At 46.6% G+C, this 24,482-nt stretch overlaps 1 long non-coding RNA gene across 1 annotated transcript; it reads right to left on the reverse strand.

Annotated features, from left to right (window-relative positions):
• Positions 1–444: 444 nt before the first annotated feature.
• On the reverse strand, positions 445–18,708 carry LOC138503114 (uncharacterized). The gene is made up of 2 exons (XR_011279571.1): positions 18,655–18,708; positions 445–1,274 (listed from the first exon to the last, which is right to left on the reverse strand). It is a non-coding gene; the product is annotated as an uncharacterized lncRNA (long non-coding RNA).
• Between the last annotated feature and the right edge of the window lie 5,774 nt (positions 18,709–24,482).

A 24,482-nucleotide genomic window follows, 5' to 3' on the forward strand; every position in this document is an offset into this window, starting at 1 on the left:
GGAAGAACGGTGTTAGATCATAGGGTGTAGAATGAGAGAGGAAGGACCCCTAAGAATGCAGTTGGTGGCAGAGACTGGAGTCCACATACTTAGAATGGAGTTCTTTGCTCCCGAATAAAATCCCATTCATGGGCCACACCTACCATAGGTTACTTCAATATTAATTTGCTGGCCCACCTCCCATTGATTCACAAATGGGAAAATACTGCACTTAGCGACATGCGGTTTCAATGTTAATGTTAATAGAACTTATTTAGTTTGGTAATAGTAATCATTACATGGGGGTACGCAGGATTTCTAATGCAGGAATAGGAGGAATTGTATTGACTGTCTGGGGAGACATTTATCATTAAATGCCCATCTTTATACTAAGCTATAGATGGTTCTGGTACGTGTTCTTCACATTTAATCATGCTGTTTTTAGAAGAACTCATTAACCGACGCTTCATTTGTTCAGTTTAATAAGAAAGACATTTTTGACTCAGTTGGTCTGAAAAAAGGTGTACAAAACATGCCCATTGAAAGAAGCCCTTAAACAAGCAAGTGGGGAAGTAACAACTAGCAATACCACAACTTAACCACACATCCTCCGCCATCATACAAAGTTCAGACACTGCACAAGTAGGAGACACTAATAAACGTTAGAGAATTTCTCTTTCCGGTACATCACAGTACTGATCTCCACAGACACAAAGATTGTATGCTTTCTTTTCTGCTTGTCATCTTTAGTCTGTTCCATATGCAGACCTTTGACCACTATGTATTGTAGCATATAACAATGTCACAGCTTTCGGTGTAGGAGTCGCCGCAATGAAAATGCATCAAAAAGTATGTGGATCACTGAGAAGACAAGGCACCTTGGTATGAGCAAATAACAGACATTATTTTTTATATTTGTTTGGCTGAAATTCTTTCCTCCCCTTTCCACCAAAGTTGCGGACTCTGTGTATTGTCTGCAATTGGTTCTCGATCGTTTCAATGATGTCCACCTCGTCAGGAATATGAACGTAGCGGACATTCCGGCCAGTTACAAACAAGTCTTCCAGTTCGTAGGCACGCTCCTTCCTGTCCGTGTAGGTCACGTCAACGAGGCGAATGTTCATAAAGGCATCCACATTGATGACGCGGCCTTTTGCCTTGCTCTCATCCCGGAGTTCCACAGTGGTGACATACCCATGAAGACCTTGCAGCAGAATAATCAGGCTATTCTCAGCAATAGTCCGCTCTTTGATGGAGTGGGTGATCTCCATGATGGGTTTCTAAGAGCAGCAAAACTGCATGGTGAAAAAAGAACAGAAAAGCAAGTGTTCATAATCAGTCTGTCAGTAATGCTTTATTCAGCAAATTTAACTTTAGCACACACAATCAAGTACAACATTATCAAATGCATAAGTTTTATATATGAATAGGTAGTTCATATTAAAAATAGAATAAAATTTACAATTCATACAGGTACACCACTAAAAAACTACTCAAAGTTTAGAGGGATGAGGAACTTATCAAATAACCAGTGGTAACTTCCTATGAAGCCATGCACGAGAGATCAAATAACTAGTGGTAACTTCCTACGGAGCCATGCACGAGAGATTCCTACGAGCCATGCGCGAGAGATCAAATAACTAGTGGTAACTTCCTACGGAGCCATGCACGAGAGATCAAATAACCAGTGGTAACTTCCTACGAAGCGATGCACGAGAGATCAAATAACTAGTGGTAACTTCCTACGAAGCCATGCACGAGAGATCAAAGAACTAGTGGTAACTTCCTACGGAGCCATGCACGAGAGATCGAATAACCAGTGGTAACTTCCTACGAGCCATGCGCGAGAGATCAAATAACTAGTGTTAACGTCCTACGAAGCCATGCACGAGAGATCAAATAACCAGTGGTAACTTCCTACGAAGCCATGCACGAGAGATCAATTTAGCAACAAAGCATACATCGTTCACTGCTACAGTAGATTTGCATACATTCTGATTTGACACACGCTTTCCTAAACAGTGTAATAATCTCTACTGAAAAAAAAAGAAAAATACTAAAAGTCGGGCACCATCTATTAACGTATTAGTGGTCACTAGCAGGCAGATCGTATCATTGGTCATTCCAGGTTAGGAGTGCAACGCCAGTGGGATCCACCCCCTTAGCCCCCCCCCACCATTTTGGCCCATTTCCAATGGGACCTGCTGACCTTCATAGCTGTCATGAGTAGGACAAAATGCAGATGATAAATACAATCCATGTCCGGGCAATTACTTTCACTTTGTCGTCACAAATGCCTTCCTTAGGTGTAGCTATTTAGGCAATTGGCACTGCAATGGGAACTTTCCAACTGAAATACCCCATACAACTCTGGACTCACTCACAACTCCGGACCCACACAAACTTACAGAGAACCATTATTATGCCGACATCCATAGTGAACCACCCACATAGCCCAATACCATCTAAAATGCAACAACACACTAAAATGCCGGAGTACATTACAGCTATGATCACCTGTGACTCTGAATCCCTTATGGACACAATCTAATGAGTGCACAGGACCAACCCATCATAACCACACACCACCAAACACTATCACACGCCCGAGGCATGGAATCTTCCCCATACAGTTACAACGCACACAAGGCCACTCACAAGTGACCACATGCAAAACAACACTCACAGACGCCAGTTCCTCCTGCTTCTAAACCTATCCTCTCACCCTTTACCACACTAAACCCCCACCCCACTTTAGGCAGAGCCACACATGCGCCTGGAAACTGCCCACGGCGCGGTACAAATCAACTTAACATAACACCAGTAATAATACTATAAGAAAACATGCCCACCATGGCTCTGCCACACGCTCCTATTGACTTAACCTTTAAAAAGGTCTTGTCACAACAAGAAAACATGTCCAAACCGGTTGCATGCTTATCAAGTTTGCTTTACCCTCGATACCCCAGTGACAAAAACCATGCCACAGTAAGAAATGGCTTAATAGGCTGTCCTAAATGCCAGTCCAGACACTTAACATTCACCATGCTTGTTTTGCCATAGAATCCCAGAAAAAAGAAAATAAATGCCACGGCAAAGAATGGCTAGACTGGACGCCCCAAAATGCCATGCAGCCATATAAAAGCACATATCCTTTCTAAAAGCATTTTGTACTGGCATCTATAAAGGTTACCCATTAGAAAGTGCATTGTGATTTGGGATTTCAAAATGACGGCAGAGGGGAGAGCAGCGTGTTTGTGAAGCGCTCACCCCCGTCGACAAAGACAATAAAGATAAGAGTCTTCCCCAGGCAGGGATTTATCGATGTAGGCTGCAGTGATGGAGTGCAGCAGCCTGGATTGCTGGGGTACTTGGCAGAGGCGTGTGTGCACCCTTCGTCTCGCTGTGTCTGAGGTGCGGGGGCAATGCAACCGCGAGCAAGAAGAACCACTCGGGGAGACCCAGGGTGGCCGAGGGTCAAGTGCAGCTACCATCCGGGGTGGCAGAAAGCAGCCGCTGTCGGACAGCGGAGGAGCCCGTCAGGAAGGAGCTGCCTGCGATATGGAGGCCGACTGGGGCTGAATTAGTGGAGCATGGGCTCCCCATTGGCGAGCACCGGCGGGAAGATAGAGCCACCCCCGTGCCAGAGAAAGGAGAGATCAGGAGGATCCGGAGGGGCCATACCCGTAGCCCACTGGTGACAGCTGCAGAGCGAAGAGCACCAGGAGCAGCCGATTGGCCCGGGAGGGACCATACAGTGAAAGTCAAGAGGCGGGAAGTGGAGACCCTGGAGGGGGCTCAACTCCACCTTTCCCCCTTGGGAAGAACCACCACAGGTCAGCATGCACCCTGCCCAAGGAAAGAGTCTAAGCTGGCAGAGGCTGGTCAGTGCAGGCAGTGATCACCAGCTTTGAGCCGAGTGACGGTGAGGAGGGGGAGCGCGGCAGGAGGGCCAATGCTCAAGCTATGAAGCCAGTACTTTGCAGAGGTGTTATAGCCGGGGCGGCTGGAGGCCCATTTTAGATACATTTTTGATTTTGGAGCTGCATATAGTGCCTCAGCCAGCGCACCCCATCCAGAAGCACAGCAAGGGAGACAAGGGAGCAAGAGGCGCACCACGCATAGGAGACAGTGACTGGTGGGGCCCTGGCCTCCTCAGGCCAATCCAGAGGCCGAATAGAGGGCTAAAGAGTCAATCTACATCTGTGGTGGGCAAGGAAGAATAAGGGAGAGGTGATTTGTTTGGACTCAGGGTAGAGTGATCCTGGCACCAAGGCCAGGAGGAGGGTAATTTGAAACTCAAGGAGGAGGACAAAACAGTGGCTCACAATTAGAGGAGAATCCCAACTCCCCTGCACAGGCAGAGTGAGGAGGTTCCTACGCCCTGAATTATAGTCGAGAAGAGGTCCGAAGGATGCAACACAATATCAGGGAGAAGAGGAGGGGGTAGGGCACCCTCCTGTCCCCCCTCCCTCCATCCCCCATCAGACCTGCCTACACACTATGCCCAGAAACAAGGGGAAGGACATGCAACCTGCCCCCAAATATGTGAAGAAACCACAGGAGGACAATCTGCAGAGACTCTGGCGCAGAGACAGCGAGGTACCTGCTGGGGGGAGATCATGGGCAGGACAGGATTTAGGGTTGTTGGCAGGCACTGCAAAAGATTAAGTGGTCACCCAGGAGGTCCAATGCTTTCAGGATTTTGAGGACAAGATAGCAAACACCATTCATTCGCAGTTGAGCAAAGGGGAAATAGGAGCGAACCAATGCGGCGGAGAGTGCCATACAAGAGGTCGCAGAGGACAAAAGGAAGATCGACGAGCTGGTAGAGCAATTAGCAAGGGTCACACAGAACCTTGAGACCCAGAGCGAAGACCTTGAAAACCCCTTAAGAAGGATCTATGCACAATGACGCAGCAAGTGTTCGCAGGCCTGCTGGAGGTGGAAGACTGGTCGGGGATAGAGCTGGACAGCACACACAGAGTGGCGCCAAAGATGGAAGAGCCAGACCCAGAGATGTAGTGGTGGCTTTACAGAAGTATTGGCAGAAGGAGAATGTGCTGGCGGCTGCCAGGAGGGCCAGAGCAATCAGTTACAATGGCTCGGTACTTCAGCAATTCCAGGACCCATTCCAGACCACCCTGATGAAGTGTAGGATGATGGGCCCGGTGGTGAATGCCCTAATGGGAGCGGACATACACTATAACGTGACTTTTCCCTTTAAACTACTGTTTTAATGGGAAGGGAAACAGCATCGGGTCACCACCTGCGAGGAAGGTACAAGGGTACTAAGGATTGAGGACGAAGGGTCACCAAGGCAAGAACAAAGACTGGCAAGAGAACCACTCAAGAGGCAAATGTCAGAGTGGACGACTTTCAACAAGGAGACAAAATAAACAGGGCCTAAGGGGCCTGGTTTAACTCCCCCCTCCCCCGATGAGGGACCAGGAGTGGAAGGTGCCCACAAGCCCATCGACAATGGAGCACCACGCTGAGAGAAAAGGGGGGGGGTTACAGAGAGGAATGTTGTAGGAAATGGCGCACTGGTACCCCTTGCGAATAAAAGTGGGAAGGCAGTTGAAGCCAATTTGGCCACATTAGACCAGTTACAAGGTGTATACAGTGAGCCAGCTCAGCCACAGGTGGGATCTGGAGGGCAAATTAATGCACAGGTGCGGCAATTCCTCTCTATTCTCAAAACGGTACCGAGTCACAGGTAGGGATAAAACAGACCTCTTGCTCTGTGAGTATACACTTCTATAAACAAAAAGACAGTCCGATATTTCAGGTGTCACTAAACACTCTTCCCACAAAACATGGTATCAATTATCACAAAATTTTATTAAGATTCTAAATTTCATAAAACAATCATAAAAATGATCATCGTACATAAAACATATACATTATGCTTAAAAACCACACAAGTAGCAATACCATAAGTGAGTAAAGTTTGCAGATGTTTTTTTAAGGATCTTCGAATGTGTGTACAACTCACACTCTGATTCCTATGTCACATTACTAATGGCCTATTTCCTATTGGTATAACACAAACAACCCGACTTGTACAAGTTTCTGTCCTTTAGATACAGCGATGTAGGACATTCTTCAGGGGAAATTGACTTGTGCCGAAATTTAAAAATTCTTCTTTCCTAGGGGAGAACTCTGTTGGTCAAAAAAATGAACACCCTATTAGTATCTGGTGACCAAGCATTAATCTCTATTTTACATAAAACATGTGTCCCCTCATCCCTTAGAGGGTAAAGAATATGTCAAAAATCACATACCTCTCTTCCCAATAGTGAATCTTGGGCTTTTACAGTTATATGTTGCAGATTCCCGATTTCTTCAGGTATTCTAGCGTTTCCTTATCTCTCCCTTCTCTATAGTAGTGTGCAAATAGGGCAGAAAGTAATAGGGGTTTAACAAAACCTCCCATATTAATTAACTTCCCAGGTAAAAAAAATAGGTGAAAAAATCTTACCTATATCCATTCAATATCCATTCAGGGTTACACTAAGATATGGCTCAACATCTTGAGTGTTCTAGAATGATTCCCCCTATGTGCTGGTAAGTACCAGCCTCCACTCCCCTTATAGGGTCAAATGCCTGCAAGATAATAGAATCCCCATTCAAATTATTATAATCCCAATTGTTCAACCAAAAGTAATTCAAAAAAAAATGTTGCAAAAAATTCTTTAGCAAAAAATTCAACAAATAATTCCACCTCCACCATGGAGTTTCTCATCAAATACTGCCCTCACTTACTTGTGAATCCTTTCTCTTAGCTTCCAGAACCGTAATGACTCAAATCCTGTGTCCCTGCTCGAATCTAACGACCCGCGGAATTCGCGGGTAAAAGCGGCTTGGCTACGCGACGTCATGGCGCACCGAACGGCACGCGATGACGTCATTACGCCACGCGCACGTCCGAAGCCGTGTCTCGCGGCCACACGAGCATCCTGTGCAGTTCTGGGACTGCAGTCCCCCCGAGACTGCCATACCACACAATGCCATGTCCTCCTGGGATTAAAGAACATGCTCATGTGAGTTTGGGATATGTGGAAGTGGTTATCTGGGAAATAAACCCAGATTCAAAACATCAGGCAAAAATGCCCATCCTCTCTCTACTGCTAGCATGACTCAGGGCACCACCAGACCTCGCCCTGCGGGATACCTCCCCAAATTCCATTTCAAATCTCCTGTATCTATAGAAGCAGAAGTCAAAAAAAGGGGGCGTTTCTTGGTGGAAATAGAACACGGGCTGTTTTTTAGTGGAAGTAAAAACAGGGGTATGGAGAGGCGCCTACATCATTTGCCTGATGTTTTGAATCTGGGTTTATTTCCAAGATAACCACTTCCACATATCCCAAACTCACATGAGCATGTTCTTTAATCCCAGGAGGACATGGCATTGTGTGGTATGGCAGTCTCGGGGGGACTGCAGTCCCAGAACTGCACAGGATGCTCGTGTGGCCGCGAGACACGGCTTCGGACGTGCGCGTGGCGTAATGACGTCATTGCGTGCCGTTCGGTGCGCGATGACGTCATGACGTTGCGTAGCCAAGCCGCTTTTACCCGCGAATTCCGTGGGTCGTTAGATTCGAGCAGGGACACAGGATTCGAGTCATTACGGTTCTGGAAGCTAAGAGAAAGGATTCACAAGTAAGTGAGGGCAGTATTTGATGAGAAACTCCATGGTGGAGGTGGAATTTTTTGTTGAATTTTTTGCAAAAGAATTTTTTGCAAAATTCTTTTTAATTACTTTTGGTTGAACAATTGGGATTATAAGAATTTGAATGGGGATTCTATTATCTTGCAGGCATTTGACCCTATAAGGGGAGTGGAGGCTGGTACTTACCAGCACATAGGAGGAATCATTATAGAACACTCAAGATGTTGAGCCATATCTTAGTGTAACCCTGAATGGATATAGGTAAGATTTTTTCACCTATTTTTTAACCTGGGAAGTTAATTAATATGGGAGGTTTTGTTAAACCCCTATTACTTTCTGCCCTATTTGCACACTACTATAGAGAAGGGAGAGATAAGGAAACGCTAGAATACCTGAAGAAATCGGGAATCTGCAACATATAACTGAAAAAGCCCAAGATTCACTATTGGGAAGAGAGGTATGTGATTTTTGACATATTCTTTACCCTCTAAGGGATGAGGGGACACATGTTTTATGTAAAATAGAGATTAATGCTTGGTCACCAGATACTAATAGGGTGTTCATTTTTTTGACCAACAGAGTTCTCCCCTAGGAAAGAAGAATTTTTAAATTTCGGCACAAGTCAATTTCCCCTGAAGAATGTCCTACATCGCTGTATCTAAAGGACAGAAACTTGTACAAGTCGGGTTGTTTGTATTATACCAATAGGAAATAGGCCATTAGTAATGTGACATAGGAATCAGAGTGTGAGTTGTACACACATTGGAAGATCCTTAAAAAACATCTGCAAACTTTACTCACTTATGGTATTGCTACTTGTGTGGTTTTTAAGCATAATGTATATGTTTTATGTACGATGATCATTTTTATGATTGTTTTATGAAATTTAGAATCTTAATAAAATTTTGTGATAATTGATACCATGTTTTGTGGGAAGAGTGTTTAGTGACACCTAAGAAAATATCGGACTGTCTTTTTGTTTATAGAAGCGGCAATTCCTCTGCCATACCACTGAGGTATGGGATTCGGTTTTAAATTCCTTTCAATGGTAAGAGCTAACTACCAAACTCCCTCCTCGCGCCTGGCAGAATGGTATGGCTGGGGTCTCCCTTCCCCATGTTTTTCAGTACGGGACAAGGCGGGACGCTTGAGCACAACACACTCCTGGGCCGCAATAGCACAAGGTTATAGTTCCTTGCAACAATACCAGGATCTTCTGGAGCCAAGTGTCTTTTCTACAAAGTCTCTTGCCTTAAAAGGCCTGAAGGACCATAAACAAACAAAAGTTATCTTCACGTTGGGCGAATTCTCTCCACCCTTGGATCCCCCTCACCAGGGCTCCGAGGTTCCTTGCAACGTGGGCCTCCCTCAGTCGGGTTCACTATGGCCAACCACTCACTGTGGACATCCTTCGGTCTGGTTCATATCTGTTACCATAATATTCATGGGTGCGTTATTTGTTTATCCTAATTCGCAGGCATCCCTCAGTCGGGTTCACATTTTCCAAACAATACAGTTCACTTGGGTTTTATCACAAGGTGGGGTTCACTTCCATTAGCCTTCTCTTGGCTTTATCACAGTATGGGATTCACCTCACTTAGCTTTCTTCTTGGCGCCCCTCAGTCGGGCTTCGATCTGTCAGGTTCACTACAGCCTTTTACGCAGAATATTCCACTTGTTTTTACGAGTCGCAATGTCTTTTTAAACAATTTTTCACTGTGGACATCCCTCAGCCGGGTTCACTAGTCAACACAATGTTCACAGGGTTATCGTACTTCACCCAGTTTTACAGGCATCCCTCAGCCAGGTTCTCACTTGCCAGTTACTCAGTTCAGTTTCGTTTACATAATGCAGGATTTACTTCACTTTGCTTTCCCAGGTCAGGGTTTTACGCGACCCTTGAATGACCACTTTGACCTCTTGCGCCGGCTCTCCTAGGGCCTCCTGGAATCTGAAGTTTTAACAAACGGGGAAAAATGAGCACCCACGTGGCGACAGACCACTCTGCAGCTGGTCTCTCCCTGGGTTGTTTCAACAGTTCTGAAACACACAAAGTCTTCGATTCACATTATGTTGCCATTTGCAACCTTCGCTCAACACAGTTCTGTTTACTATCAGTCCTCCCTCTGACTCATTGGCTGTGATGAACCGCTTGGTATTTCTAGTCTCTGGAGGCAAGGGTGGTACCTCGGTAGCAAGCGTCTCTCCCCGACTTGGTTTGTCAGTGTAGGTGGGCTCCGTGCACCGGTGACATCTGTTACACCACACGCTAGCAGCTGTTTCTGGCCTTATGATTCCTTTTACAGAGGTTTTGAGGGTCTGGGTCAAAAAGGGCAAGGGCACTTCCCTCCTTGTAGTCCTTTTGGTTATCGCCACCTTTCTCCTCCTCTTAAACTTACGTCCTGGAATAGCTGGGAAATAATAAATCAGAGGGACTTGGAGAAGAATGAGGGAGTATTTGGATATACAACTGGAAAACAGGGATTCTGGGAGATGTATTTTCCTAGTGCAGCAGGGTTTGAGTTCCTATTGAATTTACCAGATGCGGAGGGGTTTCTGTATTCGGGCAAGGGAGATTCTTTGGGTGGAAAGGAGGTTACGTTGGAACAGCCTATAAAGGCCTCAATGACTTTGTCCTCTTCCCTTATGGAATACCACGTCTCACCTGGGGTTCCCCCCGCTCACCCGAGCACAACCCGGGCTCCCCTACCCAAGTGATCCTCCTTCGCTCGTCCGTCCCCAGGATTGGGATCTGAGAAGGCCAGCTTTTCCCCAACCACCTGAATAAAGGATTCACGAGGTCTACTTGGGAGAATATCCTCCAGTTTGTCCCATGGCACTAAGCGGGGTTGCCCGCTCACATACCCCATCCACCTGGAGCCGCTCTTGGCCAGCATTAGGGCCTCCACGGATATTCGGGGGATTTCCTTTGGGGGTGAGGAGCAGAGTCATAGCGTTTGCTGATGACATGATCTTCTTGATCACAGAACCATAAACCTCATTTCCAGGGATCTCATGGGAATGGTACGATGTGCTTTCATCGTCAGGCATTTCAAAGCTTGAAGTTTAAACGCGTTTCACAGTTCATCAAATTTTTTGGGGGGTGGGTGGTAAAGGAAAGGGCAGATAAGTGGTTTGGTATGGGTAAAAGTAGGTGCAGGACGGAGGATTGGGGGGGGGACCACCCGCCCCAATTCAGTGAACTGTCAAACACGTTTAAATTGCAGGCTTTGAAATGCCAGATGATGAAATTACATGGAACCATGGGAACATCTTCTTGTTGAGGAAATGGCAGGGTTAAATATAAATGCCCACAAGTCAGTTATTAAACATGACGTCCCATCAGAAAAGGTTCAGAAATTGTGGTATATAGTACCTTATAGATGGGTAGAAACCGGCATTAGATATTTGGGGGGTCCAGATTACTGGTTCTCTGGGTGCACTTTTTTGTGCCAACTACCGGGCTTTAGCAGAAAAGCTGCACCGGCGGTGCCCTTATCAATATCCTGGATGAGGAGGATAAATGGTGATTTTAATCCTGTACTTTTTCACGGCCCTGCCAGTCGGGGTTCCACAAGGTTTCTTCAGGACCCTTCAAACACATGTGCAGCCATTTATTTGGAACCACAAGAGAACCAGGGTTGCTATGTAGATGATATCTCCCAGAAGCAAGGGAGGCAGTGGGCGCCAAACATCCGCCTCCATTTCCTTGCGGCTCAAATCAGAGTGATCCAAGAATGGTTCAGGGGTCATCGAGAAGGTCTTGTGTCGAATGAACAAAATCGGTGATGGGCTTGCCACTAGACGAGGTGTTGTGGCGACGCAACCCAAGTGGGATAGACCTGCAAACATGTACTGTAGCAGGATAGGGGCCCTAGTGGGGACTCATGGTATGAGCTGTTGCGGAGGGTAAACTTCATCACTGAAGTCGCTGTTTAGGAATCCCCAGTACACACCAGGTATGGAAAGGAGTGCCTTCAATGGGTGTAGGCAGCAGGGTGCCGCAAACTATGTGGCATGCTCTCGGGTCAGGACATTAAATCCTTGGCACAGTGCAAGAAGGACTTAGGGCTAGGTGAGGGGGAGTGGTGCGCTACTCTCCACTGAGGCACTGGCTTACGGACCCAATGGTCAGGTCAGCGGCCACCAGGGATCTCACGCCCTTGAATAGTCACAGGGACAGGCATTTGGCAGGAGCGTTATATGGGATTAGAGCAGAATGGGCAAGGAGCCAGACATGGTACTATATGGAGCAGTGGGAAACTGCACTGGGGCAGCCGCTGGAGGGGGAACTTTGGACTCAGTCATGGGCAGATATTCCCAAGCTCACGCAGGGCATCCAGATTCCGGAGATGTGGGTTAAGATAATGGCCCAAAGGCATCTCACCCCAGAAAAACAACAAATTCTAACCAACTGCGTCAGCTCTCTGCTGGAGCGGATCTGGGGAACTGGGATTGTGGAAGCACGTCTGGTGCGAATGACCAGTCATACAGCCATATTGGGACATGGCATGTGCAGCAATGAATAGTATTTTTTGGAGTCAGATGCCGGACAACACAGGGATGGCCATCCTGGGAATGGGCCGGGTTCTGGAAAATCTACCCTTGAAAGCTCAAAGAAAGACATACATGATAGTGGCAGCAACGCTTGTGGTGGCACACAATGGAAACAAAGAGCTGCCCCCACAGAACACAAATGGGTTAGTAAAAATCTGGAACTTTGAGGCACTGGAGTGGGAGACCTTCAAGGGGATCACCAAAAGGTTTCTTTCAGAGTGGGACATTGTCCTGCATCACATGCAGCGGGACACGCGCGCTGCATGGTGCCCGAGAAAAAAATGTGATTTCTGGGGCTGGTGTGAGTACTTGCTCCACTTATGGCCGGCGCCTTCACAGGAAGCTTGGATGAAGTTTCTAGGGAAGATGAGGACTATTGGGGGGGGGGGGGTCTCAGACGGTGCAAGGGCCCGTACAACGTCTGGCTAGACAGCTGGCCCCTCTCAGGAACTTGGGACCAGGAGCCATCTACCTTGTTTATGGACTCGGGGGTCAGGGAGGGAACAGGACTGGGTGCGTTGTTGGTTACATGTGTGGGATCAAGGGGGGCAGAGGGGAGATCGTGGAGGGGGGCGAGAAGGGAGGGTTACATGTGTTCTTACTGTTGAAAATGCTAAGAAAATACATTTTTTTTAAATGCAATTGTTACTGTGCTGCCCTCAACAGCCAAAATCAGCTCCCTGGCCCAGCACAAACATTATTTGACTCACATTCACTTGCTTATTCACACACTAATTGCATCAAAGGATCATAAGTGACATTCCCACACATTTTATATCCCCCTGCACCTGTTCCAAATAGGCACCGGGAAATGTTTTTTTCCTTGTGCTTTGAAAAGTGGAACTCGGATTTACTTGAAAATGCCCAGAAGCCCCTTTCCAACCTCTGCCTTGCGCAGTTGTGCAATTAAAGGGAAAACAGCACTTCAATGTGTACAACTGTGATGCACACATGTCCTTTGTGCACGGTTCACCACCTTTTGGCGCAAGTGAAGCGAATGAGCATCCCATCTGTTGCACCAAACACGTTCTGAAAATCGTGGCACAATGGTTTATTAATTTATTGTTTTCTTTATTAGATGCTTATACAATAAGAATATACTGTTTCAAAGCGCCCACAGGGCAGGGAGGGAGAGAAATACATTGCTACAAAATAATGAGAGAAGGTGAAGAGGGACGAACCTACTATGCCTTGTGAGTATTCAGAATGGAAGAGGGAAAGGGAGAAAGTGCTGGGGAGTCCGAGCTCATGGAGCCCTAGACGAAGTGCTAGGAATGTTGAGTGCTACACGGCCTGGGCCGCGGGAGGTGCAAGTGCGAATTTTCCAGAGCGGAGGGTGTGCAGATGCAAGTGCTATGGAAGACAGGAGCTGGGAAGAATTGGTGTGTGAGGCCAAGGCCCCGAAGATGCAGAAGGGCCAAGGACACCGATTCAGCAACTGTGGGATTAGCAGAGCAGAGAAGGAGGGAAGGAGAAGGAAAAGAAGAAAGTCTTAAGGAGCTTCCGGAATTGGAGAATATCCTGCTCAAGGCGAAGAGGGAGTGGGATTCTATTCCAAAGGAGGGAGCATGCAGAGGAAAGTGAGCACCCCACTGCCTTCTGTTGAGCAAAACGCTTTACATACAAAGAGTTGATGCCACAGGAACAAAGTGGTCTAGAGGAAGAGTATGTGGTGAGAAAGGAGAAGATAGTGTGACCCCAGGCCTAGACAGCCTTGTGGATGATGCAGAGGGATTTGAATTTAATCTATGCAGCAACCGGGAGCCAGTGAAGAGTTTTTAGTGCCGGAGAGATGCGGTCCCTGGACTTAAGGCCAAGGATAAGTCTTGCTGCCCTATTCTGGATAAGCCAGAGGGGTCGCAGAGTGGAAAAAGGAAGATTCAGGAGGAGGCTTTACAGTAGTGAAGTCTAGAGAATCAGGGCTTGAGTCACATTGAGCTTCTGACGGAAAGGGAGAAAGGGTAGAATTTCTTTCAGAAGGCAGAGCTGATAGTTGGACTTCTTGGCAATGTCCCGAGTGTGAGGGAGGAAGGAAGGAGAGGAGCTGAAGATGACTCCAAGGTTTCTGGCTTCATTTGAAGGTGCAGGAGGATAGCCCAATGAAGAAGGCCAGAGTGAAGGGAAGGAGGGAGGAGCAGGTGTCCCAATGGAAAGGATCGCAGTTTTACAGGCGTTGAGGCAGAGATCATTGGTGGCGCACCAGGACTGGGTGGCAGATAGGCAGTCAGGGATGATGGTGGGTGCAAGAGGGTCAGCGGGGAGTCTGAAGAATAGCTATGTGTCGTCTGCATAACACTGGAAGTTGGAGGAGAAAGAGGAGATGAGGCATGCAAGGAGAGCAAGGTAGATGTTCAAGAAGCAGGGGGACAATATAGAGCCATGAGGGACACCACAGGTGGAGATGGAAGGAGAGGAGAAGGGGCCCAGGACGACTTGAGAATACCGGCTAGTGAGGAAAGAGGACAGCCAATCCAGTGCCCATTCCGAGATACCAAGTGTATCGTGGTGCCTTTGTATGAGGATGGAATGGTTAACTGTCAAATACAGAGGCACGATCGAGGAGGATAAGGACAGGTGGGGAGTTGGAATCCAGGGATGCAAGCAGCTCTTAACGGGTGTTCAGAAGAGCAGTTTCTGTGCCTCTGGATGCTTGGAATCCAGATTGATGGTCGTGGAGGCCTCCAACAAGCTCAGTATGAGAGTTAAGTTGGGGCAAGGCCAGCTTCTCAAGTAGCTTCCACGGGAAGAGGGTGATGGAGAAGGGCAGTAGCTGGCAGGGCAGTTAGGGTCAGAGGATGTTTTTTTCAGGAGTGGGTGCAGAAGGGACTACTTGAGGGGGGAGGGGAAGATCCAGTGATACAGTAGTGATCGCAGAAATCAGTGAGAGCAGGGGAAAGAGAGCAAATGTTATCCTTGATGGTCCTGGACGAGCAGGGGAGACCCGTTTAGAAGAGGCCTTCATGGTGCGGACAACTGTGGTAACTTCTTCATGTGTGACGGGAGAGAAGGAAAAGGCGGAAGGGGGAGTTAGGTGTTGTGAGGGAGAGTAGAAAGGGTGGTCAGAATGTCCTGATTATTTGTGACAAAATGAGGCCAGTGGATTGCAGAGGGCCTGGGAAGGGCCTGCACATTTTGAAAAGTTCAGCCGTGTTATTGGACGCGCCAGAGATCCGTGCCTGAATGTGGGCTCTTTTCTTTGCACGGATGGCTAGTATGTATTGTCCTTACTGATCACTTCTTTACGCTGTATGTTAATTTCAGAGAGTGTTGTTCGAGGCGTCAGATGTGAATTAGGAATTGGAAAGGACACATGAGAAGGAAAGGGTGCATGGGGTTTTTACTGATTCAGCAGTCATTAACCCCAGATTTGCTCATGAACAGGTATTATGTTAAATACCATTAGCTCCAGAGCAGATACTGTTACTGGAATCGTAAACCCCAGAGTATGTACTGTGCAGAGCAGGTATTGTGTCTGCAGTTATAAGCCCCAGGGCAGGTATTGTCAGAAGTGGCTGATGAGCAGGTCCAACACACTGTATCGGAAGTCATTAGCTCCAGAGGAGGTATTGTTTCTGCACTCATTCGTTCCAGCAGAGGATGTGATGGGCCTTTACAATTAGTGCTAGAGAAGGTAGTGTCTGCCGATATATTAGCCATGGGGAATCATTACTTTCAGAGTAGGCACTGAAACTATAGACAGTACACGTCCGCAATCATTAGCGGATGCAGGTATTATTATATATGTAGTCACTTACACCAGAGAGTGGCTGTGTAGTGTTAAGGGGTGCCAGGGTCTCCGGCCCATGTCATGATGGTTGTGTCCCTCAGTGTGGGGAGGCCCAGTCAGCCAATAGCGCACGCGGGACGCAGCGCCCGAGTGACCACACAGACACAGCTGATTAGTGCGGGCCATGTGTCTGCACACGTGGGCCCAGTATGTGTCCGTCACATTACAACATCCCATGCCAAAGGTAAAGACAAAAAAAGGCATGTGTTGCAGCAACTGCTAACGCTCACGCTGAGCATGTGTCATCTCAGAACACAGATATACACATTCTGTTAAGCATGCTACTGTACACACTAGCTACATGGGTGTACTACCAGGAATTGGGTGGTTAAGTTCATAGTCTCATGAAAGGTGATGCCAACTCCCTTTTCTGCTTGCAGTTCTGGCTAGGATTGATGTCAAGCTGCTCTACAAGGACTACTTAACACACATTACTTTTGCGCTGTCACTGCATTACCAACATACCTCCTTGGTCTGGTGTAAACTTGGGTATCTATGTACATTGGGGTGTAACACGCCTATGTGCTTGGTTACTACAAACTTATTAGTCCAATATGGAAGTGGAGATGGCCCCACTGACCGGAAAAGCTGCACTGGGGATACCCCGGCGACATCGGCAGGTCGTCATAGGGCAGTCCTTCTGTGTCAGCTTGCTCAAGATTGAAAGCGCTCCACTAGCCAGCAAAGCCGCACCCGGGGATCCTCTGGTGTATGACCACTGTGGCCGAGGAGCTTGCTGCACCACTGTTGGGTGTTGGTGGTGGCAGGGACGTACCCCGCTGCGTGATCCGCTCCGGCCCCGTTGGCCGCAAGGATAGGCAGTCACTGTAGTGGCTTGCGTGAAGCCGTGGGGTCGCCAGTTGTTGCTGCGATCTTCTCTCCCGGCAGGGGCTGATGGCAGCCTTCTTCGTCCAGGCTCGGCTACGCGCTTACCTGCTGCCTGACCACACGAGCAAACTCCCCTCGGGGAGAGCCGCTGTCATGCCAGCGACATGGCAGGGATTCATGATGCAGGATGGGCAGCGGTCCATTTCATGCCATCTACGGGCTCCCTTCCAGGCGGGAGGGTTCACTTACTGTCCTGGGCTCTGGGGTACATCCACTGCATTAACGGTTTGTGCCGCCCTACTTCCGTTGCGTGTTGGGGACGTGCCCCAATACATGACCTGCTCCTGACCTGTTGGCCGCAAGGATAGCCAGAGACACGTTGGAGGCTTCCTGCAAAAGCCGCTCCGGCGTCGGGTCTTGCCTGGCTGCAGTTCCTCTTCGAAATTCTCCCTCAGTCAGGAGTTGCTTTAGGCAGCGCTCCTCTCCTCCAGACAGTGCCTTGTTTGAGGCAGTGCACCTCTCCCCCAGACGGGAGTGGCTCATTTGGGGCAGTGTACCTCTCCACCAGACGAGAGTGCCTTGTTTCAGGTACTGCACCTCTCCCTCTGGCAGGAGCGCCTGCTTCCCATATCCAGTGGGCCAGGGTGCTCCTCTGGCTGTTGCACAAGGCAAGGATCTTTAGCGCTGTCGCAGCGAGGGCTGCCTGTTCTCCCCCAGGAAGGAGTATCAGCAGTCATTGGAGCTAGCGTTGGCTACTTGCTCTCCCCCAGGCAGAGAACATAATATCCTTCTAGCAGCAAGAGCCACCTGCTCTTCCCCAGGAAGGCGTATGTCCTTTTGGTGAAGCAGCGAGGGCTGCTCCTCCCTTGACTGGATTTGTCAGAGTCCCTGCGGCAGTTTCCTTCAGGCAGGAGTACTCACAATGATGGAGCAGCAGGCCCTGGCCAGTCTACCCTCTCCCTCAGGCAGGAGTTCATTATTGCATAAGGGGGCAGGCACACCACATTCTCTCTCCCCAGCAGGAAGACGTATTTTCTTTATGGCGACACCGGCTGCACCACTTGCCCTCCCCCAACGAGGAGTTACACTTACTGATGCGGCGGGTGCACCTTGCCACCATTCTCCCTCCAGGCAGGAAGAGCTGCTTATCTTTTCCTCCCTGCAGCGCAGCGGGAGATTATCTCCATGTGTGGCAATCCCCGCTGCTCCACCCCACCCAGGCGGGAGTCAGGTTTATTAGTGCGGGCTACGTGTCTGTACATGTGGCCCCTACATGTGACAGTGCACGTTTGTTTGTTTGTTTTATTTATTTGTAGAGCGCTCCGGACCCGTGGGTAGAAGGGCGCTTAGGAAGGTTACAGGCATAACATATACATTACATTTACAAAGTACAATAATTACAAAGCAAGGGTTTACATACAACAATTTACATATAATACAAGTATGGTTGCGGCTGCTAGCTTATTAGAGGTGGGGGTAAATGCTCACTTTACAACTAGCTGCACAGCAGTTACTACCTGCGAGCATTCCAGAGCCTGAACTGTACCTTAAACGAGCTTCGGGACAGCTACTGTGTCTACCATACCAACAACAAGAGGCTGCCCTGTGTAATTCCAAACCAGATGTTTAGAAAGTCACCCACTTGCAATGTTTAATTTCAACATGTGAAAAGTACAATGCAACGAATTACAGCTTCACTGTGCATTTCCCGAGGCTGCAAAAGGGCTCCTCTTAAAAATATAACAAAGGGGCGAGAACATCTAAGTGAATGGATGCTAAAAGAAATGCACATAAAATTCACTGCAGGAGCGGGATCGCGTGCACTCACCTGACGCTGCCTGGGCTCAGGACATGAGCGTTTCCTAAAGGGAGGCCTTATGCTGCTTTCATTATCAATCAGACATTTAAAGTCCCTATGAGACCCGATAGCATTGTCCGTCTGTTTAAAAGTTTGCCGACACTTTCTAAAATGCCTTTAGGCGTGAAGACGTTTTTCACGTTTTCTGTTACGTCGCGTGACGTTATCCCGTCGGACGTTTACGTGCTTCGGGAGAGAATCATGGAGGAAGGAGCGCTCCGTGCTGTGCTCGCACCGCTTTCGCCAGTTCCGCTTATTATAAGCGACGTTGGGCTTCATTTCGCCCAAAACCGCTTATCATTTTCCCAGGTCGCTTGTTTCGGTTTTTGCATGAAGCAGAATACCTTCACTGCCCCGGCCCATCAGTTTTTTCACCTCAATCACAGCTGTGGTGCCATGAACCCTTGGTGCTAAGTTTCAAAAGCAGCAAGTGCCAGTGTTGGCAGCTGGAGTAAGGAAGTGCAGCAATTGGCCGCCGGGAAGTAGGAGTAAACTTCCCCGTGGCTTATTGTTGGCTTCTTCGTTTCCCCAGCGCTGCGGCGCCAAGCTCTGCTGCTAGTTTAATTTCGAAGGAAACTTGGTAGAAGGGACATTGCGGCTGCTGATAGGTCTATCTAGTATCTAAGAGTATCTAGTCTAGAGTCACTTGTGTGAAAAGGGACATGTCATGCACATTTTCAATGAATCTATGCGTTTATATATGTTCCATTTGGAAGCTCTGAGAATTAACTGATTCTGGGGAGGGCATCCACAATTATTAGCAATGAGGTGATAATCGGTGCTTTAAATGGAAACTCAGAAGTGCAAGTACTCATTTAAAGCCTTGGCTCCCTGCTGAGAAGTGCCGGTACTATGCCTTGCAAATAAAAGAAGTGCAGGTGCTCGGGGCCGGCAAGTACCTGCCCATTTAAAGCACTGGTGATGCATACAATGCCAGCCGCATGCAGAAGTCAGTCAGGCATGCATACTACTATTGGGCAATGGAACAAATCTGTGAAGCATTCCATGGCAGTAGTGAGAAGTCTACGTAAAGTCATACTACATGCAGAAGGATATCGAACATGCTGTTGGAGTAGTGCAGAAGGCTGCCTGGCATAGTACAGAGTTGGTACGATGTCTGTTTCCACGTGGAAGTGTCCACCATTCAGGAGAGGTTGCATGGGTCAGTATGTGCTTCGTGCCATTTCTACTGCAAAATGTAATTTGTTAAGTACGATTTTTAGAAATTTTTTATTGTGTTTTAGTAAAAAATAAATCAACTTTTAACAAAACTAAATCTGTATATCATTCATCAAATAAATACGATAATACAATAAAACACACAAAACCATCAGTTGTAGTCTAAAACGAAGAAATATAAAAAGAAATTGAATTAAGGGAAAAAGAAGAAGAAAAAAGAGAAGCAGATAACACATTTAAACCAACATTCACAATTCCTCCTTATCAATTACTGCACTGTCTCAAATCCAGTCGAATCACTGAAGACCTCAATGCAGACAACAAGAAAACAATATAAAATTATGGACCTTCACGTTAAAATCTTGTAGGCAATTTAGATCTCTGTCAAGGATGTAATCCAGCCAAATTCAGCTCTTTCAACAGTTTTACAATTTCGATTGACAATAGGATTTCGTTGCCTGAGGCTAACCTTTCCCAGAAGCAAACTGTATCCAACCACCAATCGTGGCAGACAAATGTAGACCACATTTGCAGGCTCATTTTAAAAGTCCCAGGACAGCAAATACCTCAGGAATTGGGAACTAGCATCCTCCCATAAGTCACAGATGTCATTCCCAATTTAATCTCTTGGTCTAATATAGCGGATTTCGAGTGTAGTTAAAAGATTTAAGCGAAATCTCAAAAACAAATCTGGCAGTGGGATCAGGGAACTTCCTCAAATACGTAGGTATTATGTCGCCTTGTTGTGGAACGAACAAAGAAGGCGTAGAGGCATAGCCTTTGGCAGGCTTTTCAAATATACTGTTGCAGCAATTGCCAGATGGACTTTCAGGTCATGTTTTGTAATGGAGAGGAAGGACTATGCTGTTGTTTTGACTTTAACTATGTCTTTTCTGAGGAGTTGTAGATCGAAACAAGTGGCAAATGGATGGTATACTAGAGGAATAACAAGACGATATCAATGTAGTTCAGCAGTGTTAAACTAGTTATAGAGGGATTATTATAAGTTATGGAGGGAAATTATTGGTTATTGGCTACAGAGGCCCCGTGAATGTGGGAAAGAAGTTATGGGTGTGTTGCACAGTGTGTATTGTTGATCGGGCATCCATCACTGATGTGTGCTTGCCAGATGTTATGAATGTATACCGTATTGTTTATTGGGCACCACTGATATCTGCTAGATGTTATTGATGTATAGCACATTATTTATTAGCCACCACTGATATGTGCCAGATGTTAGGGATGCATAACATATTGTTTATTGAGAATGGGTTTTGAGCAGGGTGGGGCAGGAACTGGGTGGGAATGGCCATTGGGATTAGCATGGCAATGGGAGATCAGTGCGTGGGCTATTAACCAAATAACACCTACAGCACTGTGTCCCTCATATGCCATTTCTCCAAATCTGTACTCTAATGCAATAGCATTGGCTTATAATAACCTAAACTAAAAAGGGCAGTCCCCTGTTAAGCCGAGGAAGCTAAAGGGTTGTGAGACGGAGTACAGCTTTACATAGACATATGAGGACTGTAGCTACATTATGACAGTACCTAGGCATATGAAGCTTTCACTGGCATGTGAACCAGTACCAGGCACATGATGGCAAATCCTGAGCATGTGACGCTGTAACAGGGAATGTGGCAGTAGTGCCTGTGCTTACTTATGTAACCATGGACTACACTTGGACATTTGATGGGAACATCTGACCATGTAAGAGCTTATAATAGCTGTACCACTTTGCGTAACGGCTATGGCTGGACATTTGACAGTGTGCTGGTGTAAGATGCCAGTACATGGTTCAAAAAGGCAATATCTGTCATAGTAGGCTCTCCATGCATACAAGTCTACATAAGGCAAATTATAAAAACGGGACTATTGCATTTGACAATTTTTATTCTACTGGTTGGGTATGATTCCGTCTTCTCCTGTGTGCTTTTGTTCATATGTTATTTTTCCTCCAGGTTCAATTTTCCTTCAGTACTTTGACAGTCCAACTCTAGCATAAACCGGAGTCCTTTCGCCAGTACTGCCATAGCTAGTTCACTTGGAATGTGACAGCCCCAGGCAAATCAAAGCATCTCAAGCAGGTGGAAGGCACACCTTCCTCGAGCATGGGCAGCCTAATCTAAATATCAAAACGCCCCATGGATCTGATTTCCTTTGTCATGCGTCTGATGGCAGTGCATACTGAGAGATAATTGAAGCAAGCCTGAATGGGCTTGCTTGCCGGAATAGACAAAAGGAAAGGCAGGGCTAACACACCTTTGGTATGCAATGTGTGAACTTGAAGCTAGTTCCCACCCCTCTGTATGAAAGGCAGTGAAATGCATGTCTGGGTCCCCTATTTAATGTCGGCAACCTCCTGCAGAGCTGACCCCATTCAGAGGGGAGAAGTATGTGGTTTGGGGGAGACAGGATGTCTTCTCCCAGCGCAAACTTCAAGGGAACCCTGCGCTTTAATCGAGAGTCACAGAGCGCTCAGTTAACCAGAGATATACTTTGATCTACAACAGACAGGGAGATGGGTGGGACTTAGGTATATGTTGTCACCCCTTGTCTGTCCTGTTGCAGAGCACTCTGATCCTGACCTCATGCATATCAGAATATTGTTTGCAGGGTCCAATATTGGTTCATTAAGGTGGGCTTAGCATGCACCAATCACTGGAGCCCTTTTGGCTTTAAAGAGGGCTGAACCCCTCACTTAGCAGATCATCTGAAGACTTTCGAAAGGAGTAAGAAGAAGGACGCATTTGGACCTGAGCTGAAGGTACAGTCTACCTTACATCTTCTGCCAGTGAAGGAAGACCAGGAGTTCCAAAAGAGAAGCAATATACCTCTCAACAGAGGGGGATACCGGACTCAGAGGACCCATCCAGCCGCTCCAGAACCAGTACTCAGCCAGCACACAGCGTGCTCTGCTAGGTTATTCTAGCAAGCTTCCTAGGTGGCAAGTGCTGGAGAGTATCTATACTAAAGACAAGGCCGTTGTCTGCAAACACTCTCCTGAGCTTTGGCCCGTCGCCTCTAAAGGGCACGAGCCCTGCGAAGAAGCTAGGAGGAATGCCACACAAGCATCAGCCAGCATCCATTTTTTAAGGACATTTTCCTGATTTATCCAAACTAGTCTTTGATAAATCAGATATAGTCCTAAAAATTAAAGCGTTGAGCGCGTCTAGAGCTACTGGTCCGGATAATCTCTCAAACAGGATCCTAAAAACACATCCAGAAGAGTGGGCTGACATCCTTGAAATAATTTTAAAAAAGATTATCAAAACCGGACAAATCCCCCTGACATGGCATGAATCTATTATAATTCCCATTTTTAAAAATGGCAATAGTGCATCTCCCTAAAACTATAGACCAATAGTCCGTTTAGTCGCACCTGGAAACATTTTTGCACACCTAATTCTTAAAGATTTAATGCTATGGCTAAATACAAATAAACTATTGGACATAAATCAATCTGGTTTTATCAAGGGCAATGGCACTTTGTTAAATCTATTTATTTTATCTACCTTAAAAAATCAGCACATTTTTAATAAGCAACCAATATTTTTAGCCCTAATTGATTTTAACCAGGCCTTCGATTCTGTCTCGCGCAAAAATGTATGGTTAAAACTTTTAACAGCTAATTGCCCATCTCATTTATTTTATCTCATAATATTAAACTCACTGGCCATGGCTTACTCTCGAAGGCGATCAATACCTCAGTAGAACTAAAACAAGGATGTTTATTTGCCTCCATACTTTTTAACATTTACATACATGATCTAGGTGAAGCTTTTAATTCCGTTTGTGCAGTCCCACCCAAGCTAGGTTCACACGAAATAAGGTGGCTATTATATGCTAATGATTTGGTCATTTTAGGTCGATCACCAATCGGCCTCCAGAGAAAGCTAAAAGCCTTACACACCTATGCCAAAAATAACCATCGTATTATTAACACGACCAAAACAGACACTTTAGTCTTTCATCATGGACTACCAAAGACAGGATTTAAATTTAATTGGACTCTATCAGATACAGCTCTCACACAAGTCTCTGAATATAAATATCTAGGAGTGAATCTAAACACTCATATTTTAGACATACCGTATAAAACTGAAATCAAAACACAAATGCAACTGTTGATGACACAAGCTAAAGCAATCCAACACAAATATGGCACCTTTACTATAAAACCAGCCATATTATTCTATATTCAAAAAGTTGTTCCAATTATAATTTTCGGAGCCCACACCACAATTACCAGATAACACCGCAGACTGGAATCTTCTTGAAGGTAAATATTGGAAACCTTCTATCTCTACCACCTAACATTCCAATCTCCATTATACGATTTGAATTAGGCCTTACATCTCTAGAAGCACATATTTCATGGCAATGCCTGAATGCTTATAGAAAATGCCTGCTTACTCCTGCGACTACTCATTTACTAATACCTGCTACGTATAATTGCCTTGAAACAACGACTAATGGTTCTTTATACCTTTGGAAAACAAGTTGTGTTCAGTTATTACTTGAAGCATATATTTCGCCAGATTTACTTCTTAACTTTCCAGAGGAAGCCTAACAAAAACTCTGGTTACGAGATTGGATGTTAACGTGGGAAAAATCAA

This window comes from Ambystoma mexicanum, chromosome 11 (assembly GCF_040938575.1).
Source record: "Ambystoma mexicanum isolate Mex_15411 chromosome 11, UKY_AmexF1_1, whole genome shotgun sequence".
Taxonomy (NCBI): Eukaryota; Metazoa; Chordata; class Amphibia; order Caudata; family Ambystomatidae; genus Ambystoma; species Ambystoma mexicanum.